This window comes from Arachis ipaensis, chromosome B9 (assembly GCF_059453495.1).
Source record: "Arachis ipaensis isolate K30076 ecotype BB chromosome B9, ASM5945349v1, whole genome shotgun sequence".
In the NCBI taxonomy this organism is placed as follows: Eukaryota; Viridiplantae; Streptophyta; class Magnoliopsida; order Fabales; family Fabaceae; genus Arachis; species Arachis ipaensis.
Genome location: NC_142444.1, coordinates 124,981,176 through 125,002,147, shown reverse-complemented (window position 1 = coordinate 125,002,147; position 20,972 = coordinate 124,981,176). Strand labels below are relative to the sequence as shown.

General features: G+C 39.2%; 1 non-coding gene across 1 annotated transcript; it reads left to right on the top strand.

Annotated features, from left to right (window-relative positions):
* The first annotated feature begins 5,932 nt into the window (after window positions 1-5,932).
* LOC148546208 (small nucleolar RNA R71) lies at window positions 5,933-6,040 on the top strand. Its single transcript, XR_015901869.1, has one exon. It is a non-coding gene; the product is annotated as a small nucleolar RNA R71 (small nucleolar RNA).
* The last annotated feature ends 14,932 nt before the right edge of the window (window positions 6,041-20,972 follow it).

The following is a 20,972-nucleotide window of genomic DNA, read 5'->3' as shown; positions in this document are numbered from 1 at the left end:
GCACTGGGTCGTCCAAATAATAAAACCTTACGTGAGTAAGGGTCGATCCCACGGAGATTGTTGGTATGAAGCAAGCTATGGTTATCTTGTTAATCTCAGTCAGGCGGATATCAAATGGTTATGGAGTTTTCGAATAATAATAATAAATAAACAGAAAATAAAGATAGAAATACTTATGTAATTCATTGGTGAGAATTTCAGATAAGTGTATAGAGATGCTTTCGTTCCTCTGAACCTCTGCTTTCCTGCTGTCTTCATCCAATCCTTCCTACTCCTTTCTATGGCAAGCTTTCTGTAAGGGCATCACCATTGTCAATGGCTACATCCCATCCTCTCTGTGAAAATGGTCCAAATGCTCTGTCACGGCATGGCTAATCATCTGGAGGTTCTCAATCATACTGGAATAGGATTTACTATCCTTTTATGTCTGTCACTACGCCCAGCACTCGCGAGTTTGAAGTTCGTCACAGCCATCCCTTCCCAGATCCTACTCGGAATACCACAGACAAGGTTTAGACTTTTCGGATCTCAGTAATGGCCATCCATGGGTTCTAACTTATACCACGAAGATACTAATAACTCGGACTCGGTCCCCTGTATTAGATATCTAAGAGATACTCATTCTAGCTTGGTTGCATGTAGAACGGAAGTGTTTCTCAGGCACGCGTTCATAAGTGAGAATGATTATGAGCGTCACATAATCATCACATTCATCATGTTCTTGGGTGCGAATGGATATCTTAGAAGCAGAATAAGTTGAATTGAATAGAAAATAGTAGTACTTTGCATTAAATCATGAGGAACAGCAGAGCTCTACACCTTAATCTATGGAGTGCAGAAACTCTACCGTTTGAAAATATATAAGTGATAATGGTCTTGGCATGGCCAAATGGCCAGCCCCCATGAAAGTCTAAGATAGCATAAAACTGATCAAAGATGTAAATACAATAGTAAAAAGTCCTATTTATACTAGACTAGCTACTAGGGTTTACAGAAGTAAGTAATTGATGCAGAAATCCACTTCCGGGGCCCACTAGGTGTGTGCTTGGGCTGAGCTTGAAGTTTACACGTGCAGAGGCTTCTTTTGGAGTTGAACGCCAAGTTGTAATGTGTTTTTGGCGTTCAACTCTGGTTCGTGACGTATTTCTGGCGTTTAACTCCAGACTGCAGCATAGAACTGGCGTTCAACGCCCTTTTGCGTTGTCTAAACTCGACCAAAGTATGAACTATTATATATTTCTGGAAAGCCCTAGATGTCTAGTTTCCAACGCAATGGGAAGCGCGCCATTTGGAGCTTTGTAGCTCCAGAAAATCCACTTTGAGTGCAGGGAGGTCAGAATCCAACAGCATCAGCAGTCCTTCTTCAACCTCTGAATCTGATTTTTGCTCAAGTCCCTCAATTTCAGCCAGAAAATACCTGAAATCACAGAAAAATACACAAACTCATAGTAAAGTCTAGAAATGTGAATTTAACATAAAAACTAATAAAAACATCCCTAAAAGTAACTAGATCCTACTAAAAACATACTAAAAACAATGCCAAAAAGTGTATAAATTATCCGCTCATCACACACCCCATGAGACTAGCCAAATAACAAGATCCAAATAAAAGAAAAGGGAAAGAAAAATGAAAGTTAGGAATAAAAGAAAAAGAGTAAGAAATAAGGCTAGGCACCAAGGGTTTGAATCTTGAGGGAAGTGTCTGTGGTGTTCCTGTGTAAGGGATTTACTTGGATGAATAAGCTCTTAGGGGTGCCTTATCACTTGGTAACTTGGGTTAACTAACCCGGGATTATCAGCTGAAAGTCCACTATCAAGAGTAACCTTTTCTACAGAACGCATAGTAACCCAAAGAGGTGCTGGACACCAAGGTCTCAAGAAAGAAAATAACAAACCATGTGTCTGTGGTGTGTATGTATGGGGGAAAGAGACTTGAGGGAGTAAGTCCTTAGGGGTGTCTTAACACCTAGCACCTTGAACCAACTAGGTCGGGAGTGCTGGCTGAAAGCTTATCTTAAAGAGTCACCCCCTTACAGAGCATCTAGTCTAAGAACTCAAATAAACCCTGAAATGACAAAAAGGATCAGAGAATAAGAGTCTCATAGGGTGCAGTTAAGTGAGCATTCCAGAATATGATAAAGGTCTGAAAGCCAGTGAAGGAATGAACCTAAGTTGCTATGCATGAAACCACCATAAAACCAAGGACATGACTTTCACAATAATGACTCATTTCTCTTGGCATTTCATTCATCATTCTCTTGTTCTAGTACTTGCTTAGGGACAAGCAAGCTTTAAGTTTGGTGTTGTGATTCCAGGATATTTTGGCCAGTTTCACTGACCTTTTCTTTACTGTTTTAGGATAGTTTCATGCATTTTCTTAGGACATAAGCAAGTTTTGGGTGGAATTTTACTTACATCTTGATTTAAGCATACATTGTGCACTTTACATGATTTCATGGGAATTTTGCATGAATTAGATGACAAATTGGATAATGCATGTCTCATGATGTGGATTAGAACTTTGATGCACTTTATTGCTTGATTTCAGGACAAAGAAATCAAGAAAGAACCACGTTAGCAGCCACGTTAGTCTAACTAACATGACCACTAACATAGAATGGGAGCTAGCTTGCAACGTTAATGAGAAAAGTAATCGCCAATAACGTCCTCGAAGCCATCATAGCCCACGTTAAGAGTCATGTTAACTAAGCTAACGTGAACTCTAACGTGGAAGAAAGAAAGTGGAGCCAACGTTAGTGACACTCACCTTTGTCACTGGTATGCAAAATTGTGATCTCTGGTAATGAATTATTGTTCAAAATTGATTCCCTGGCGATGGCACCAAAAACGGATGCACAGAACCATGGTCTAAACATATCTTCACAACTTCGCATAACTAACCAGCAAGTGCACTGGATCGTCCAAGTAATACCTTACGTGAGTAAGGGTCAAATCCCACGGAGATTGTTGGTATGAAGCAAGCTATGGTTACCTTGTAAATCTCAGTCAGGAGGATATAAAATAGTTATGGAATTTTCGAAATTAATACTAAAATAAGGATAGAAATACTTATGTAAATCATTGGTGAGAATTTCAGATAAGCGTATGGAGATGCATTCATTCCTCTGAACCTCTGCTTTCCTGCTGTCTTCATCCAATCAGTCTTACTCCTTTCTATGGCTGGCTTTGTGTAAGGATGTCACCGGTGCCAATGGCTACTTTCAATCCTCTCAGAAAAATGGTCCAAATGCTCTATCACAGCATGGCTAATCATCTGGAGGCATCACCCTTGTCGTTGGTTGCATCTTATTCCTCTCTGTGAAAATGGTCCGATGCGCTGTCACTGCATGGCTAATCATCTTGGAGGTTCTCGATCATACTGGAATAGAATTTACTATCCTTTTGCGTCTGTCACTACGCCCAGCACTCGCGAGTTTGAAGTTCGTCACAGTCATTCAATCCCAGAGTCCTACTCGGAATACCACGGACAAGGTTTAGAATTTCCGGACTCTCATGAATGCCGCCATCAATCCAGCTTATACCACGAAGATTCTGATTAAGAGATCTAAGAGATATTCATTCAATCTAAGGTAGAACGGAAGTGGTTGTCAGGCACGCGTTCATAGGGAATGATGATGATTGTCACGTTCATCACATTCAGGTTGAAGTGCGAATGAATATCTTAGAAGCGGAATAAGTTGAATTGAAAAGAAAATAGTAGTACTTTGCATTAATCTTTGAGGAACAGCAGAGCTCCACACCTTAATCTATGGAGTGTAGAAACTCTACCGTTGAAAATACATAAGTGATAATGGTGTTCATTGGTCTCGGCCCCAGAGGGGAACCGGAGCAACCAAGACTGCTAATACAATGATAAAAAGTTCTATTTATAATAAACTAGTCACTAGGGTTTACAGAAGTAAGTAATTGATGCATAAATGCACTTCCGGGGCCCACTTGGTGTGTGCTTGGGCTAAGCTTGAAGTCTACACGTGGAGAGGTCATTCTTGGAGTTGAACGCCAGCTTTTGTGCCATTTTGGGCGTTGAACTCCACTTTGCAACTTGTTTCTGGCGCTGGACGCCAGAATTGGGCAGAAAACTGGCGTTGAACGCCAGTTTGCGTCATCTAAACTCGGGCAAAGTATGGACTATTATATATTGCTGGAAATCCCTGGATGTCTACTTTCCAACACAATTGGAAGCGTGCCATTTTGAGTTCTGTAGCTCCAGAAATTCAATTTTGAGTGCAGGGAGGTCAGAATCCAACAGCATCAGCAGTCCTTCTTCAACCTCTGAATCTGATTTTTGCTCAAGTCCCTCAATTTCAGCCAGAAAATACCTGAAATCACAGAAAAACACACAAACTCATAGTAAAGTCCAGAAATGTGAATTTAACATAAAAACTAATGAAAATATCCCTAAAAGTAACTAGATCCTATTAAAAACATACTAAAAATAATGCCAAAAAGCGTATAAATTATCCGCTCATCACAACACCAAACTTAAATTGTTGCTTGTCCCCAAGCAACTGAAAATCAAATAGGATAAAAAGAAGAGAATATACTATAAATTATCCAAGACTATGAAATCAGTAGGGATGTAAAGGCCTTCAACCTTCACTAACACGTCCTCTACTTGTCCATAAGCCTGTTTTCTTGAATTGTCTGCCATCTCTAGTGAGATTTTAGCAGCTTGCACCCCATAGATTCCCAGTTTCTCTATTACAGAGAGGGGCATGAGGTTTATTCCTGAACCAAGGTCACACAGAGCCTTAAAGATCATGGTGCCTATGGTACAAGGTATTATGAACTTTCCAGGATCCTGTCTCTTCTGAGGCAATGTCAGTTGATCCAGATCACTTAGTTCATTGGTGAACAAGGGAGGTTCATCTTCCCAAGTTTCAATACCAAATAATTTGGCATTTAGCTTCATGATTGCACCAAGGAACTTGGCAGCTTGCTCTTCTGTAACATCGTCATTCTCTTCAGAAGAGGAATACTCATTAGAGCTCATGAATGGCATAAGGAGGTTCAATGGAATCTCTATGGTCTCTAGATGAGTCTCAGATTCCTTAGGTTCCTCAGAGGGAAGCTCCTTATTGATCACTGGACATCCCAGGAGGTCTTCCTCCTTGGAATTCACGTTCTTCTCCTCTCTTGTGGGTTCGGCCATGGTAATTAATTCAATGGCCTTGCACTCTCCTTTTGGATTCTCTTCTGTATTGCTTGGGAGAGTACTAGGAGGGACTTCAGTGATCCTTTTACTCAGCTGGCCCACTTGTGCTTCCAAATTTCTAATGGAGGATCTTGTTTCATTCATGAAACTCAAAGTGGTCTCAGATAGATCAGAGACTAAATTTACTAAGCTAGATGGATTCTGCTCAGAATTCTCTGTCTGTTGCTGAGTGGATGATGGAAAAGGCTTGCTATTGCTAAACCTGTTTCTTCCACCATTATTAAAGCCTTGTTGAGGCTTTTGATCCTTCCATGAGAGATTTGGGTGATTTCTCCATGATGGATTATAGGTGTTTCCATAAAGTTCACCCATGTAATTTACCTCTGCTATTGCAGGGTTCTCAGGATCATAAGCTTCTTCTTCAGAAGATGCCTCTTGAGTACTGTTGGACGCAGCTTGCATACCATTCAGACTCTGCAAAATCATATTGACTTGCTGAGTCAATATTTTATTCTGAGCCAGTATGCCATTTAGAGTATCAATTTCAAGAACTCCCTTCTTCTGAGGCGTCCCATTACTCATAGTATTCCTCTCAGAAGTGTACATGAACTGGTTATTAGCAACCATGTCAATGAGTTCTTGAGCTTCTGTAGGCGTTTTTTTTAGGTGAATGAATCCACCTGCAGAAGTATCTAATGACGTCGTAGCTAATTCAGACATACCATTATAGAATATATCCAGGATGGTCCATTCTGAAAGCATGTCAAAAGGACACTTTTTGGTCAGTCCTTTGTATCTCTCCCAAGCTTCATAGAGGGATTCACCTTCCTTCTGTCTGAAGGTTTGAACATCCACTCTAAGCTTGTTCAGCTTTTGAGGAGGAAAGAACTTGGCTAAGAAAGCCGTGACTAGCTTATCCCAAGAGTTCAGGCTATCTCTGGGTTGAGAGTCTAACCACACTCTAGCTCTGTCTCTTACAGCAAAAGGGAACAGCATGAGCCTGTAGACTTCAGGATCTACTCCATTAGTCTTAACGGTATCACATATCTGCAAGAATTCAGTTAAAAACTGAAAAGGATCTTCAGATGGAAGTCCATGAAACTTGCAGTTCTGCTGCATCAGAGAAACTAATTGAGGTTTCAGCTCAAAGTTGTTTGCTCCAATGGCAGGAATGGAGATGCTTCTTCCATGTAAATTGAAATTAGGTGTAGTAAAGTCACCAAGCATTCTCCTTGCATTATTGTTGTTGGGTTCGGCTGCCATCTCCTTTACTTGTTCGAAATTTTCAATAAGGTTGTCTCTGGATTGTTGTAATTTAGCTTCTCTTAGTTTCCTCTTCAGAGTCCTTTCAGGTTCTGGATCAGCTTCAACAAGAATGTCTTTTTCCTTGTTCCTGCTCATAAGAAAGAGAAGAGAACAAGAAAAGAAGAAGAATCCTCTATGTCACAGTAAAGAGGTTCCTTATTGTTAGTAGAAGAAGAAAAGGAATAGGGATGAAGAAGAATGAAGAATCCAAACACAAGGGTAAGGATATGAGCAGTGATGTGAGATGAAGAGATGTTAGTAGATGAATAAATAAATAGAATAAGATGAGAGAGGGAGAGGATTTTCGAAAATAATTTTTGAAAAAGAGTTAGTGATTTTCGAAAACAGTTTTTGAAAAAGGTTAGTAATTTTCGAAAATAAAAAAAATCAAAAATTAAAATAATTAGTTAATTAAAAAGAATTTTTGAAAAAGAGGGAAGATATTTTCCAAAATTAGAGAGAGAGAGTTAGTTAGGTAGTTTTGAAAAAAGATAAGAAACAAACAAAAAATTAGTTAGTTAGTTGAAACAAATTTTGAAAATCAATTTTGAAAAGATAAGAAGATAGGAAGTTAGAAAAGATATTTTGAAATCAAATTTTTGAAAAAGATAAGATAAGAAGATATTTTTGAAAAGATATGATTGAAATTAGTTTTTGAAAAAGATTTGATTTTTAAAATCATAATTAATGACTTGATTCACAAGAAATCACAAGATATGATTCTAGAACTCTAAGTTTGAATCTTTCTTAATAAGCAAGCAACAAACTTGAAATTTTTGAATTAAAACATTAATTGATGATGTTATTTTCGAAAAGTATGAGGTAAAGATAAGAAAAAGATTTTTGAAAAATATTTTTAAAATTTTCGAAAATAACTAAGAAAAATGAAAAAGATTTGATTTTTGAAAAAGATTTTGAAAAAGATAAGATTTTTAAATTGAAATTTTGATTTGACTTATAAAAACAACCAGATTTTAAAAAATTTTTAAAAAAGTCAAATCTAATTTTCGAAATTTTAAGAGAGAAAAAGGGAAAGATATTTTTTTTTTATTTTTGAATTTTTTAATGATGAGAGAGAAAAACATGAAAAAGACTCAATGCATGAAAATTTTGGATCAAAGTATGTGATGAATGCAAGAACACTATGAATGTCAAGATGAACACCAAGAACACTTTGAATGTCAAGATGAACATCAAGAACATGTTTCTGAAAAATTTTTAATGCAAAGAAAACATGCAAGACACCAAACTTAGAAATCTTTCATGTTTAGACTCTATGGATGCAAAAATGCACATGTAAAACAAGAAAAGATGCAAAACAAGAAAACATCAAGATCAAATAAGAAGACTTACCAAGAACAATTTGAAGATCATGAAGAACACCATGAATGCATGAATTTTCGAAAAATGCAAAATGAATATGCAATTGAAACCAAACTTATAACATGACACATGACTCAAACAAGAAACATAAAAATTATTTTTAATTTTTATGATTTTATGAAATTTTTTTGTTTTTTTTTTGTATTTTCTTTTAATTTTCTCGAAAATCATTTTGAAAAAGAAAAATAAGGATTCCAAAATTTTTAATATGAATTCCAGGAATCTTATGCTCTTTAGTCTAAAGCTCCAATCAAAGGGTCAGGCATGGCTTAATAGCCAGCCAAGCTTTAGTATGTAACTCAGACATGACACGCCTAACATGCCCTACAGTCAGCCAGGCTTTAACCTGCTTCATGAAACACTAGAATTCATTCTTAAAAATTCTGAAGAAAAATATATTTTTGAAAACATTTTTTTTTATTTTAAAAATTTTTTTTTCGAAAACAAAGGAGAAAATTTTTGAAAGATTTTTGAAAATTTTTTTTTTGAAAATAAAACAAAAAGAAAATTACCTAATCTGAGCAACAAGATGAACCGTCAGTTGTCCAAACTCGAACAATCCCCGGCAACGGCGCCAAAAACTTGGTATGCGAAATTGTGATCTCTGGTAATGAATTATTGTTCGAAATTGATTCCCTGGCGATGGCACCAAAAACGGATGCACAGAACCATGGTCTAAACATATCTTCACAACTTCGCATAACTAACCAGCAAGTGCACTGGGTCGTCCAAGTAATACCTTACGTGAGTAAGGGTCGAATCCCACAGAGATTGTTGGTTTGAAGCAAGCTATGGTTACCTTGTAAATCTCAGTCAGGCGGATATAAAATAGTTATGGAGATTTCGAAATTAATACTAAAATAAGGATAGAAATACTTATGTAAATCATTGGTGAGAATTTCAGATAAGCGTATGGAGATGCATTCATTCCTCTGAACCTCTGCTTTCCTGCTATCTTCATCCAATCAGTCTTACTCCTTTCTATGGCTGGCTTTGTGTAAGGATGTCACCGGTGCCAATGGCTACTTTCAATCCTCTCGGGAAAATGGTCCAAATGCTCTGTCACAGCATGGCTAATCGTCTGGAGGCATCACCCTTGTCGTTGGTTGCATCCTATTCCTCTCTGTGAAAATGGTCCGATGCGCTGTCACTACATGGCTAATCATCTTGGAGGTTCTCGATCATACTGGAATAGAATTTACTATCCTTTTGCGTCTGTCACTACGCCCAGCACTCGCGAATTTGAAGTTCGTCACAATCATTCAATCCCAGAGTCCTACTCGAAATACCACGGACAAGGTTTAGACTTTCCGGACTCTCATGAATGCTGCCATCAATCTAGCTTATACCACGAAGATTCTGATTAAGAGATCTAAGAGATACTCATTCAATCTAAGGTAGAACGGAAGTGGTTGTCAGGCACGCGTTCATAGGGAATGATGATGATTGTCACATTCATCACATTCAGGTTGAAGTGCGAATGAATATCTTAGAAGCGGAATAAGTTGAATCGAATAGAAAAAAGTAGTACTTTGCATTAATCTTTGAGGAACAGCAGAGCTCCACACCTTAATCTATGGAGTGTAGAAACTCTACCGTTGAAAATACATAAGTGATAATGGTGTTCATTGGTTTCGGCCCCAGAGGGGAACCGGAGCAACCAAGACTGCTAATACAATGATAAAAAGTTCTATTTATAATAAACTAGTCACTAGGGTTTACAGAAGTAAGTAATTGATGCATAAATCCACTTCCGGGGCCCACTTGGTGTGTGCTTGGGCTGAGCTTGAAGTCTACACGTGGAGAGGTCATTCTTGGAGTTGAACGCCAGCTTTTGTGCCATTTTGGGCGTTGAACTCCACTTTGCAACTTGTTTCTGGCGCTGGACGCCAGAATTGGGCAGAAAACTAGAGTTGAACGCCAGTTTGCGTCATTTAAACTCGGCCAAAGTATGAACTATTATATATTTCTGGAAAGCCCTGGATGTCTACTTTCCAAAGCAATTGGAAGCGCGCCATTTTGAGTTCTGTAGCTTCAGAAAATTCATTTTGAGTGCAGGGAGGTCAGAATCCAACATCATCAGCAGTCCTTCTTCAACCTCTGAATCTGATTTTTGCTCAAGTCCCTCAATTTCAGTCAGAAAATACCTGAAATCACAGAAAAATACACAAACTCATAGTAAAGTCTAGAAATGTGAATTTAACATAAAAACTGATGAAAACATCCCTAAAAGTAACTAGATCCTACTAAAAACATACTAAAAACAATGCCAAAAAGCGTATAAATTATCCGCTCATCAGTCACTAACGTTGGACCAAGCTCATATTGGCCACGTTACCTTCCACGTTAACTTAGTTAACATGGACTCTAACGTTGGGAAGCAAAAGAATGGCCAACGTTAGTGACACTCACCACTGTCACTAACGTTGGACTAAGCCACCTTGAGCTACGTTAACTCCCACGTTAACTTAGTTAACGTGGGAGTTAACGTAGCTCAAGGTGGAAGTTAACGTAGAGAAAGCAAACAATCACCAATGTTAGTGACACTCACCTTTGTTACTAACGTTGGAATGAGCCACAATGAGCCACTATGAGCTACGTTAACTCCCACGTTAACTTAGTTAACGTGGAAGCTAACGTTGAGGATAGGATGATGAGCCAACGTTAGTGACACTCACCTTTGTCACTAACGTTGGAGATGGCTATCATTACCACGTTAGAAGCCACGTTAACTTAGTTAACGTGGACTCTAATGTGGGAAGTAGGGGCACCTTGGAACGTTAGTGACAAAGGTAAGTATCACTAACGTTCTCGAAGAATTGGCAAGCCTACGTTAAGAGCCACGTTAACTAAGTTAATGTGAACTGGTGCACGAATTGTAAATCACACTTTTTACAACTCGTACCACTAACCAGCAAGTGCACTGGGTCGTCCAAGTAATACCTTACGTGAGTAAGGGTCGATCCCACGGAGATTGTTGGCTTGAAGCAATCTATGGTTATCTTGTAACTCTTAGTCAGGAAAACAATAAAATAATTCACTTATAAAATTTGATTGCAAGGAAAAAAATGGCAGAACACAAATTATAACTTGGAGTTTTGGAGATGCTTTGTCTTCTGAAATTCTGCTTTCCTCTGTTTTCTTATTCACGCACGCACGTCCTCCTATGGCAAGCTGTGTGTTGGTGGATCACCGTTGTCAATGGCTACCATCCATCCTTCCAGTGAAAAGGGTCCAGATGCGCTGTCACCGCACGGTTAATCATCTGCAGGTTCTCAATCGTACCGGAATAGGATTTACTATCCTTTTGCGTCTGTCACTACGCACAGCACTCGCAAGTTTGAAGCTCGTCACAGTCATTAAATCCCTGAATCCTACTCAGAATACCACAGACAAGGTTTAGACTTTCCGGATTCTCTTGAATGCTGCCATCAATCTAGCTTATACCACGAAGATTCTGATTAAGAGATCTAAGAGATATTCATTCATTCTATGGTGGAACGTAAGTGGTTGTCAGGCACGCGTTCGTGGAGGAATGATGATGATTGTCACGTTCATCACATTCATATTGAAGTGCGAATGGATATCTTAGATAGGAACATGCATGTTTGAATGGAAAACAGAAATACTTGCATTAATTCATCGAGACACAGCAGAGCTCCTCACCCCCAACAATGGAGTTTAGAGACTCATGCCGTCAAAAGGTACAAAGTTCAGATCTAAAAATGTCATGAGATCCGAAATAAACCTCTAAAAGTTGTTTAAATACTAAACTAGTAACCTAGGTTTACAGAAAATGAACAAACTATGATAGATGGTGCAGAAATTCACTTCTGGGGCCCACTTGGTGTGTGCTGGGGCTGAGACTTAAGCTAATCACGTGCATAGGGCTGTTTTGGGCATTCAACGCCAGCTTTGGATCCTTTTCTGGCGTTGAACTCCAACTTGTAACTTGTTTCTGGCGCTGGACGCCAGACAGCAACATAGAACTGGCGTTGAACGCCAGTTTATGTCGTCTATCCTTGAGCAAAGTATGGACTATTATATATTTCTGGAAAGCCCTAGATGTCTACTTTCCAACGCAATTGGAAGCGCGCCATTTGGAGTTCTGTAGCTCTAGAAAATCCACTTTGAGTGCAGGGAGGTCAGAATCCAACAGCATCAGCAGTCCTTTTTCAGCCTGAATCAGATTTTTGCTCAGCTCCCTCAATTTCAGCCAGAAAATACCTGAAATCATAGAAAAATACACAAACTCATAGTAAAGTCCAGAAATATAAATTTTGCCTAGAAACTACTAAAAATAAACTAAAAACTAACTAAAACACACTAAAAACTATATAAAATTAACCCCAAAAAGCGTATAAAATATCCGCTCATCACAATACAAAAATTAAATTGTTGCTTGTCCTCAAGCAACTAGATAAATAAAATAGAATACAAATAATTTTAAGAAGCAATAATATCTCAGAGTTTTTGAGTGAAGCTCGGATTCTAATTAGATGAGCGGGACTAGTAGCTTTTTGCTTCTAAACAGTTTTGGCATCTCACTTTATCCATTGAAGCTCAGAGTGATTGGCATCTATAGGAACTCAGAATTCAGATAGTGATATTGATTCTCCTAGTTAAGTATGTTGATTCTTGAACACAGTTACTTTATGAGTCTTGGCCGTGGCCCTAAGCACTTTGTTTTCCAGTATTACCACCGGATACATAAATACCACAGACACATATTTGGGTGAACCTTTTCAGATTGTGACTCAGCTTTGCTAAAGTCCCCAATTAGAGGTGTCCAGGGTTCTTAAGCACACTCTTCTTTTTGCTTTGGACCTTGACTTTAACCGCTCAGTCTCAAGTTTTCACTTGACACCTTCACGCCACAAGCACATGGTTAGGGACAGCTTGGTTTAGCCGCTTAGGCCAGGATTTTATTCCTTTAGGCCCTCCTATCCACTGATGCTCAAAGCCTTGGGGTCCTTTTTATTACCCTTGCCTTTTGGTTTTAAGGGCTATTGGCTTTTTCTGCTTGCTTTTTCTTTTTTTTTTCTATTTTTTTTTCTGCAAGCTTTTGTATTCACTACTTTTTCTTGCTTCAAGAATCATTTTTATGATTTTTCAGATTATCAATAACATGTCTCATGTTCATCATTCTTTCAAGAGCCAACATATTTAACAGTCTTAAACATCAAATTCAAAAGACATATGCACTGTTCAAGCATTCATTCAGAAGACAGAAAGCATTGCCACCACATATAAATAATTAGAATTTATCTTATTAAAAACTCGAAAAAATATTGCCTCTTATTCTAAAGAAATTCTTCTATTTTATTCATGTTTAATGATGATGATAAAATTAAATTATAGCTTAATTGGGGATAAAATCAAAAATATAGATACTAATTACTACTATATGACTCCTAAGGTAAAACTAAAATAAAAACAGTTATCACAGAGTTAAGGCTAAGATTGAAATTTAACAACCTTTGTTCTGGGAAGTGGATGTTCCTCTAATCTACGGGGTGCTTGGTCCTTCAAGAGATAATTTCTGGCGCTTCAATTCGCTTAAATCACGCCCTTGCTCCTCCTGTTCTTTAAGCAAATAGCAAAGAATGCTACTTTGTTCCTTCTGTTCTTTCTGTATTTGTTCCATAGCTTCTTGCATCTTGGTAATAGATGTTTCAAGATACTCCTAGTATTCAGATTGAGGGATTTCTGGGAGAATTTCCTGTGTTCTCTTCTTGATGGGGTCATCCTGTGATTGTTGTTTTTCCATTGATGCTTTGGTGATTGGCCGCTCAACTGAGATATACTCTGTTATTCCCATCCTTACTCCAGCATCCTTGCAGAGCATAGAAATCAAGCTTGGATAAGCCAACCTGGTATCTTTGGAATTTTTGTTTGCAATTTTGTAGAATTCAGTTGAAATCAGTTGATGAACTTCCACTTCTTTTCCTATCATGATGCAATGGATCATCACTGCTCTTCTAATAGTGACTTCAGAATGGTTACTAGTGGGCAGCAGAGAATGCCCAATGAAGTCCAGCCATCCTCTGGCGACTGGTTTGAGATCATCTCTTTTGAGTTGATTTGGGACACCCTTCGTGCTGGTGGTCCACCTGGCTCCAGGGATGCATATATCCTCTAGAATCTTATCCAGGCCCTTGTCTGTTCTCATCATTCTCCTATTGAAGGAGTCTGGATCATCTTTCAGCTGAGGTAGCTTTAAGATCTCCCTGATCTTGTCAGGATGGGTATGAACAATCTTTCCTCTGACCAAGGTCCGATAGTCATAGATAGCAGATCCAGATAGTCTTTGCCTGTCTGTATGCCACATATTAGCATAGAACTCCTGGACCATATTCCTTCCCATTTTCGTTTCAGGATTGGCTAGGATCTCCCAGTTCCTGATTCGGATTTCCTCCTGGATCTCCGGATATTCGTCTTCTTTCAGATCGAATCTAACTTCCGGGATCACTGATCTTAGACCCATTATTTTGTAATAATGGTCTGAATGTTCTTTAGTTAAGAACTTCCCTTTATTCCAAAGTGGTTTTGGAACACTCTCTTTCTTGCCTCTTGGAGTGGGTTGTTTTCCTTTAGGAGCCATGATTTTAGTGGGTATGGTTTAATGATCACGGATAAACACACCAAACTTAGAGGTTTGCTTGTCCTCAAGCAAAAGAAAAGAAAGGAGAGGGATAGAAGGAGAGCTAGTGTAGGATGGTGGATGAGAGGGGAGGGAGGCCGAACCCATATTTAAAGGGAGAGGGGGTGGGTTGTTTCGAAAATACAAAGAAAGATAAGATAGAAGATATGATTTAAGATTGAAAAGATATGAAAGATATTTGAAAAAGATAGATTTGGATTTTTGAAAAAGATAGTATGGAAATTTGAAAAAGATATTGATTAGTTGAAAAGATTTTTGAATGAAAAGAGATAGATTTATTTTGAAAATTTTGAAAAAGGGTTGAATTGGATAAAAAAAAGGATTTGTGCTTATGGATTAAGATATATTTGATATTTTTAAAATAGGGTTTTTGGAAATTAGGGATTTTAGAAATCAGGGTTCTTAACATGTTTATGCAAGAAATCATGAATTGAAACATGAAAATTAAATTTAGAATGAAAAATATGAAGTAAAAACGAATTCACCTCCTCCCCACCATCCTGGCGTCTGAACGCCCAAACGCTGCATGTTTTGGGCGTTCAACACCCAAATGCTGCCTCTCCTGGGCGTTCAACGCCCAGCTGTTGCTTCTTTCTGGCGTTGAACGCCAGGAACTCCTTTGTCACTGGGCATTTTTCTGAACGCCCAGGACGCTGTAAATCTGGCGTCAAACGCCCAGAAAGAGCTTCTTTCTGGCGTTCAACGCCCAGATGGCTATCCTTATTGGCGTTCAACGCCCAATGGATGCTTCTTTTGGGCGTTGAACGCCCAAAATAGACTCTTACTGGCGTTTTCTTGCCAGTGAGCTCTTTTTCTCTGTTTTGTGTGCAGAATCCTTCTGTAACCCTGTGAACTTATACAATTCACTCTTTACGTTAGTATCAGTGAACTTTATATAAACAAATAAAATCAAGAATAGGGCAAAATGCTTAGAGGAAGTGATGCCCCATGGCTGGGTTGCCTCCCAGCAAGCGCTTCTTTATTGTCTTTAGCTGGACCTTGCTGAGCTTTTAATCTAGCTTCAGCCTTGAGCACTCTTGCTCAACATTGCCTTCAAGATAGTGCTTGATTCTCTGTCCATTAACAATGAACTTCTTGTCAGAATCAATATCTTGAAGCTCCACATAACCATATGGTGATACACTTGTAATCACATATGGTCCCCTCCACCGGGACTTCAGTTTCCCGGGGAATAGCCTGAGCCTAGAGTTAAACAACAGAACCTTTTGTTCTGGTTCAAAGATTCTAGATGACAGCTTTCTGTCATGCCACTTTTTTTATTTTTCTTTATAAAGCTTGGCATTTTCGAAAGCAGTGAATCTGAATTCTTCTAGCTCATTTAGCTGGAGCAATCTTTTTTCTCCAGCTAATTTGGCATCAAAGTTTAGGAATCTGGTTGCCCAGTAGGCTTTATGTTCCAGTTCCACGGGTAGGTGGCATGCCTTACCATACACAAGTTGGTATGAAGAGGTCCCTATAGGAGTCTTGAATGCTGTTCTGTAAGCCCACAGAGCATCATCCAAGCTTCGTGCCCAATCTTTTTTACGGGTACTTACAGTCCGTTCCAGGATTCTTTTGAGTTATCTGTTAGAGACTTCAGCTTGCCCATTTGTCTGTGGATGATATGGAGTCGCCACCTTGTGACGAATCCCATACCGGACCATGGTAGAGTAAAGCTGTTTGTTGCAGAAGTGAGTGCCCCCATCACTGATTAGTACCATGGGGACACCAAACCTGCTGAATATATATTTCTGGAGAAATTTCAGCACTGTTTTAGTATCATTGGTGGGTGTGGCAATGACCTCAACCCATTTTGATACATAGTCAACTGCCACCAGAATATAAGTGTTTGAGTATGATGGTGGGAAAGGCCCCATGAAATCAATACCCCATACATCAAACAACTCAATCTCCAAGATTCCTTGTTGAGGCATGGCGTAACTGTGAGGCAAATTACCAGCTCTCTGGCAACTGTCACAGTTACGTACAAACTCTCGGAAATCTCTGTAGAATGTAGGCTAGTAGAAGCCACATTGGAGGACCTTGGTGGCTGTTCGCTCACCTCCGAAATGACCTCCATATTGTGACCCATGGCAATGCCATAAGATCCTTTGTGCTTCTTCTTTAGGCACACACCTATGAATTATGCCATCTGCACATCTCTTAAAGAGATAGGGTTCATCCCACAAGTAGTACTTTGCATCAGTAATTAATTTTTTCTTTTGTTGCCTGCTGTACTCCTTGGGAATGAACCTTGCAGCTTTGTAGTTTACAATGTCTGCAAACCATGGTGTTTCCTGAATGGCAAACAAATGCTCATCCGGAAAGGTCTCAGAGATTTCAAGAGAGGGGAATGACGTCCCTTCTATTGGCTCTATCCGAGACAGATGATCAGCCACTTGGTTCTCTGTCCCTTTTTTGTCTCTTATTTCTATATCAAACTCTTGCAGAAGCAACACCCATCTTATGAGCCTGGGTTTTGAATCCTGCTTTGTGAGTAGATATTTAAGAGCAGCATGGTCAGTATACACAATCACCTTTGATCCTACCAAGTATGATCTAAACTTGTCAATGGCATAAACCACTGCAAGCAATTCTTTTTCTGTGGTTGTGTAATTTTTCTGGGCATCATTTAAAACGCGGCTAGCATAATAAATGACATGCAGAAGCTTGTCATGCCTCTGCCCCAGTACTGCACCAATGGCGTGATCACTGGCATCACACATTAGCTCAAATGGTAATGTCCAGTCTGGTGCAGAAATAACTGGTGCTGTGACCAGCTTGGCTTTCAGCGTTTCAAACGCCTGCAAACACTCTGTGTCAAACACAAATGGCGTGTCAGCAGCTAGCAGATTGCTCAGAGATTTTGCGATTTTTGAAAAATCCTTTATAAACCTCCTATAGAATCCTGCATGCCCCAGAAAGCTTCTGATTGCCTTAACATTGGCAGGTGGTGGTAATTTTTCAATTACCTCTATTTTTTCTTGATCCACCTCTATTCCCTTGTTTGAGATTTTATGCCCAAGGACAATCCCTTCAGTCACCATAAAGTGACATTTTTCCCAGTTTAAAACCAGGTTGGTCTCTTGGCATCTTTTCAGGACTAGTTTTAGGTGATCAAGACAGGAGCTGAATGACTCTCCATATACTGAGAAGTCATCCATGAAGACTTCCAGGAATTTTTTCACCATATCAGAGAAAATAGAGAGCATGCATCTCTGGAAGGTTGCAGGCGCATTACACAGCCCAAATGGCATCCTTCTATAAGCAAACACTCCAGATGGACATGTGAATGTTGTTTTCTCTTGATCCTGGGGATCTACTGCAATCTGGTTATAGCCTGAGTAGCCATCCAAAAAGCAGTAGTAATCATGATCTGCCAGTCTTTCTAGCATCTGGTCTATGAATGGTAAAGGAAAATGATCCTTTCTGGTGGCTGTATTGAGCCTTCTGTAGTCAATACACATGCGCCATCCTGTAACTGTTCTTGTAGGAACCAGTTCATTCTTTTCATTATGAACCACTGTCATGCCTCCCTTTTTGGGGACAACTTGAACAGGGCTCACCCAGGGGCTGTCAGAAATAGGATAAATAATCTCAGCCTCCAGTAATTTGATGACCTCTTTCTGCACCACTTCCTTCATGGCTGGATTTAGCCGCCTCTGTGGTTGAACCACTAGTTTAGCATTATCCTCCAATAAGATTTTGTGCATGCATCTAGCTGGGCTTATGCCCTTAAGGTCACCTATGGACCACCCAAGAGCTGTCTTGTGTGTCCTTAGCACTTGAATAAGTGCTTCCTCTTCCTGTGGATTTAAAGCAGAGCTTATGATCACTGGAAAAGTGTCACCTTCCCCCAGAAATGCATATTTTAGGGATGGTGGTAATGGTTTGAGCTCGGATTTAGGAGGTTTTTCCTCTTCCAGAGGAAATTTCAGAGGCTCTTTCATTTCCTCTGAGTCCTCCAAATCAGGCTGAACATCTTTAAAGATGTCTTCTAACTCTGATTCGAGACTCACAGCCATGTTGATCTCTTCTACCAAAGAGTCAATAAGATCAACTTTCATGCAGTCTTTTGATGTGTCTGGATGCTGCATGGCTTTGACAGCATTCAACTTAAACTCATCATCATTGACTCTCAGGGTTATTTCCCCCTGTTGGACATCAATGAGAGTTCGTCCAGTTGCTAGGAATGGTCTTCCTAGAATGAGAGTAGCACTCTTGTGCTCCTCTATTTTCAGCACTACAAAGTCAGTGGGAAAGGCGAATGGCCCAACTCTGACAATCATGTCTTCAATCACGCCTGATGGGTATTTAATGGAGCCATCAGCAAGTTGGAGACATATCCGGGTTGGTTTAACTTCTTTAGTTAAACCAAGCTTTCTGATAGTGGATGCAGGTATTAGGTTGATGCTTGCCCCAAGATCACATAAAGCTGTCTTGGTGCAATTACCTTCTAATGTGCATGGTATCAGAAAACTCCCAGGGTCTTTAAGCTTTTCAGGAAAGCTTTTCATAATGACTGCACTGCATTCTTCAGTGAGGAGAACTCTTTCAGTTTCTCTCCAATCCTTCTTATGACTCAAGATCTCTTTCATGAACTTGGCATAAGAAGGTATTTGCTCAAGTGCCTCTGCAAATGGAATCTTTATTTCAAGAGTCCTGAGATAATCTGCAAAGCGAGCAAATTCCTTATCCTACTCCTCTTGGCAGAGTTTTTGAGGATAAGGTATCTTGGCTTTATATTCCTCAACCTTAGTTACTGTAAGTTTATTTCCTACAGAAGTGGCTGAAGAAGCCTTTTTAGATGGGTTGTTATCAGCACTCGTGTGTGTCTGATCCCTCACTGGCAATTGAGTGCCAGAGTTAGAAGTTGGAGTGACGTTAGACGCCAGCTCCTCATCTATTCCTGGCGTTTGAACGCTAGAACTGAGCTTCTTTTGGGCGTTCAACGCCAGATCCTTGCTTGTTTCTGGCGTTGAACGCCAGTCCTGAGCATGGCCTGGGCGTTCAGCACCAGCCTTCCACCCAACTTTTGGCGTTTTAGCGCCAGAAGTATTTTTCCCTGGGCTCTTACTGTCCTCAGATAGATTTTGGGTGGTTTGCTCATTTCTTGGTTTCCTGCTGCCTTGAAGTGGGGTATTTAGTGCTTTCCCACTTCTTAATTGAAATGCTTGGCATTCTTCTGTTATTTGTTTTGACAGCTGCTGCTTTGTTTGCTTTAATTGTACTTCCATGTTTATATTAGCCATCCTTGTCTCTTGTAGTTTATCCTTGAATTCAGCTAACTTCTTTGTTAGAAAATCCAATTGCTGATTGAATTCAGCAGCTTACTCTGCAGGACTGAGTTCAGCAGTTACTGTTTTAGCCTCTTCTTTCATGGAAGAGTCACTGCTTAGGTACAGATGCTGATTTCTAGCAACTGTATCAATGAGCTCTTGAGCTTCTTCAATTGTCTTCCTCATGTGGATAGATCCACCAGCTGAGCAATCTAGAGAGATCTGAGCTCTTTCTGTAAGCCCATAATAGAAGATGTCTAACTGAACCCACTCTAAAAATATTTCAGAGGGGCATTTTCGTAGCATCTCTCTGTATCTCTCCCAGGCATCATAAAGAGATTCATTATCTCCATGTTTAAAGCCTTGGATGTCCAGCCTTAGCTGTGTCATCCGTTTTGGAGGAAAGTATTGATTTAGAAATTTTTCCGTCAGCTGTTTCCATGTCCTTATGCTAGCCTTAGGTTGGTTGTTTAACCACCTTTTAGCTTGGTCTTTTACAGCAAATGGAAACAGTAATAATCTGTAAACATCATGATCTACTTCCTTATCATGTACTGTGTCAGCAATCTGTAAAAACTGTGCCAGAAACTCTGTAGGTTCTTCCTGTGGAAAATCGGAATACTGGCAACTTTGCTGCACCATGATAATGAGCTGAGGATTCAACTCAAAGCTACTGACTCCAATGGAAGGTATGCAGATACTACTCCCATATGAAGCAATAGAGGGGTTAGCATATGACCCCAGAGTCCTCCTAGACTGTTCATTTCCACTTAGATCCATGATGGAGAAAGGGAGATGATGTAAAATGAAAAATTTATTTTTATTTATTTATTTATTTATTTCGAAAATAGAATAAATTAAAATAAAATAAATAAAAATAGGTGAAGATTTTCGAAAAAATGAGGAGAGAGAAAGTGGTCAGGAAGTTTTGAAAAATATATGATTTGAAAAAGATTTTAAATTTTAAAAAAAAATCTGAATTTTAAAAATAAATTTCGAAAATTTGTTTTAAAAATAGAGAGAAAATATATTTTTGAATTTAAAGAGGAAAGAGAGAAACAATAAGATAGCACAAGATTTAAAATTTTTAGATCTAATGCTCCTTGTTTTCGAAAATTTTAGAGGAAAAACACCAAACTTAAAAATTTTAAGATCAAGACACAAG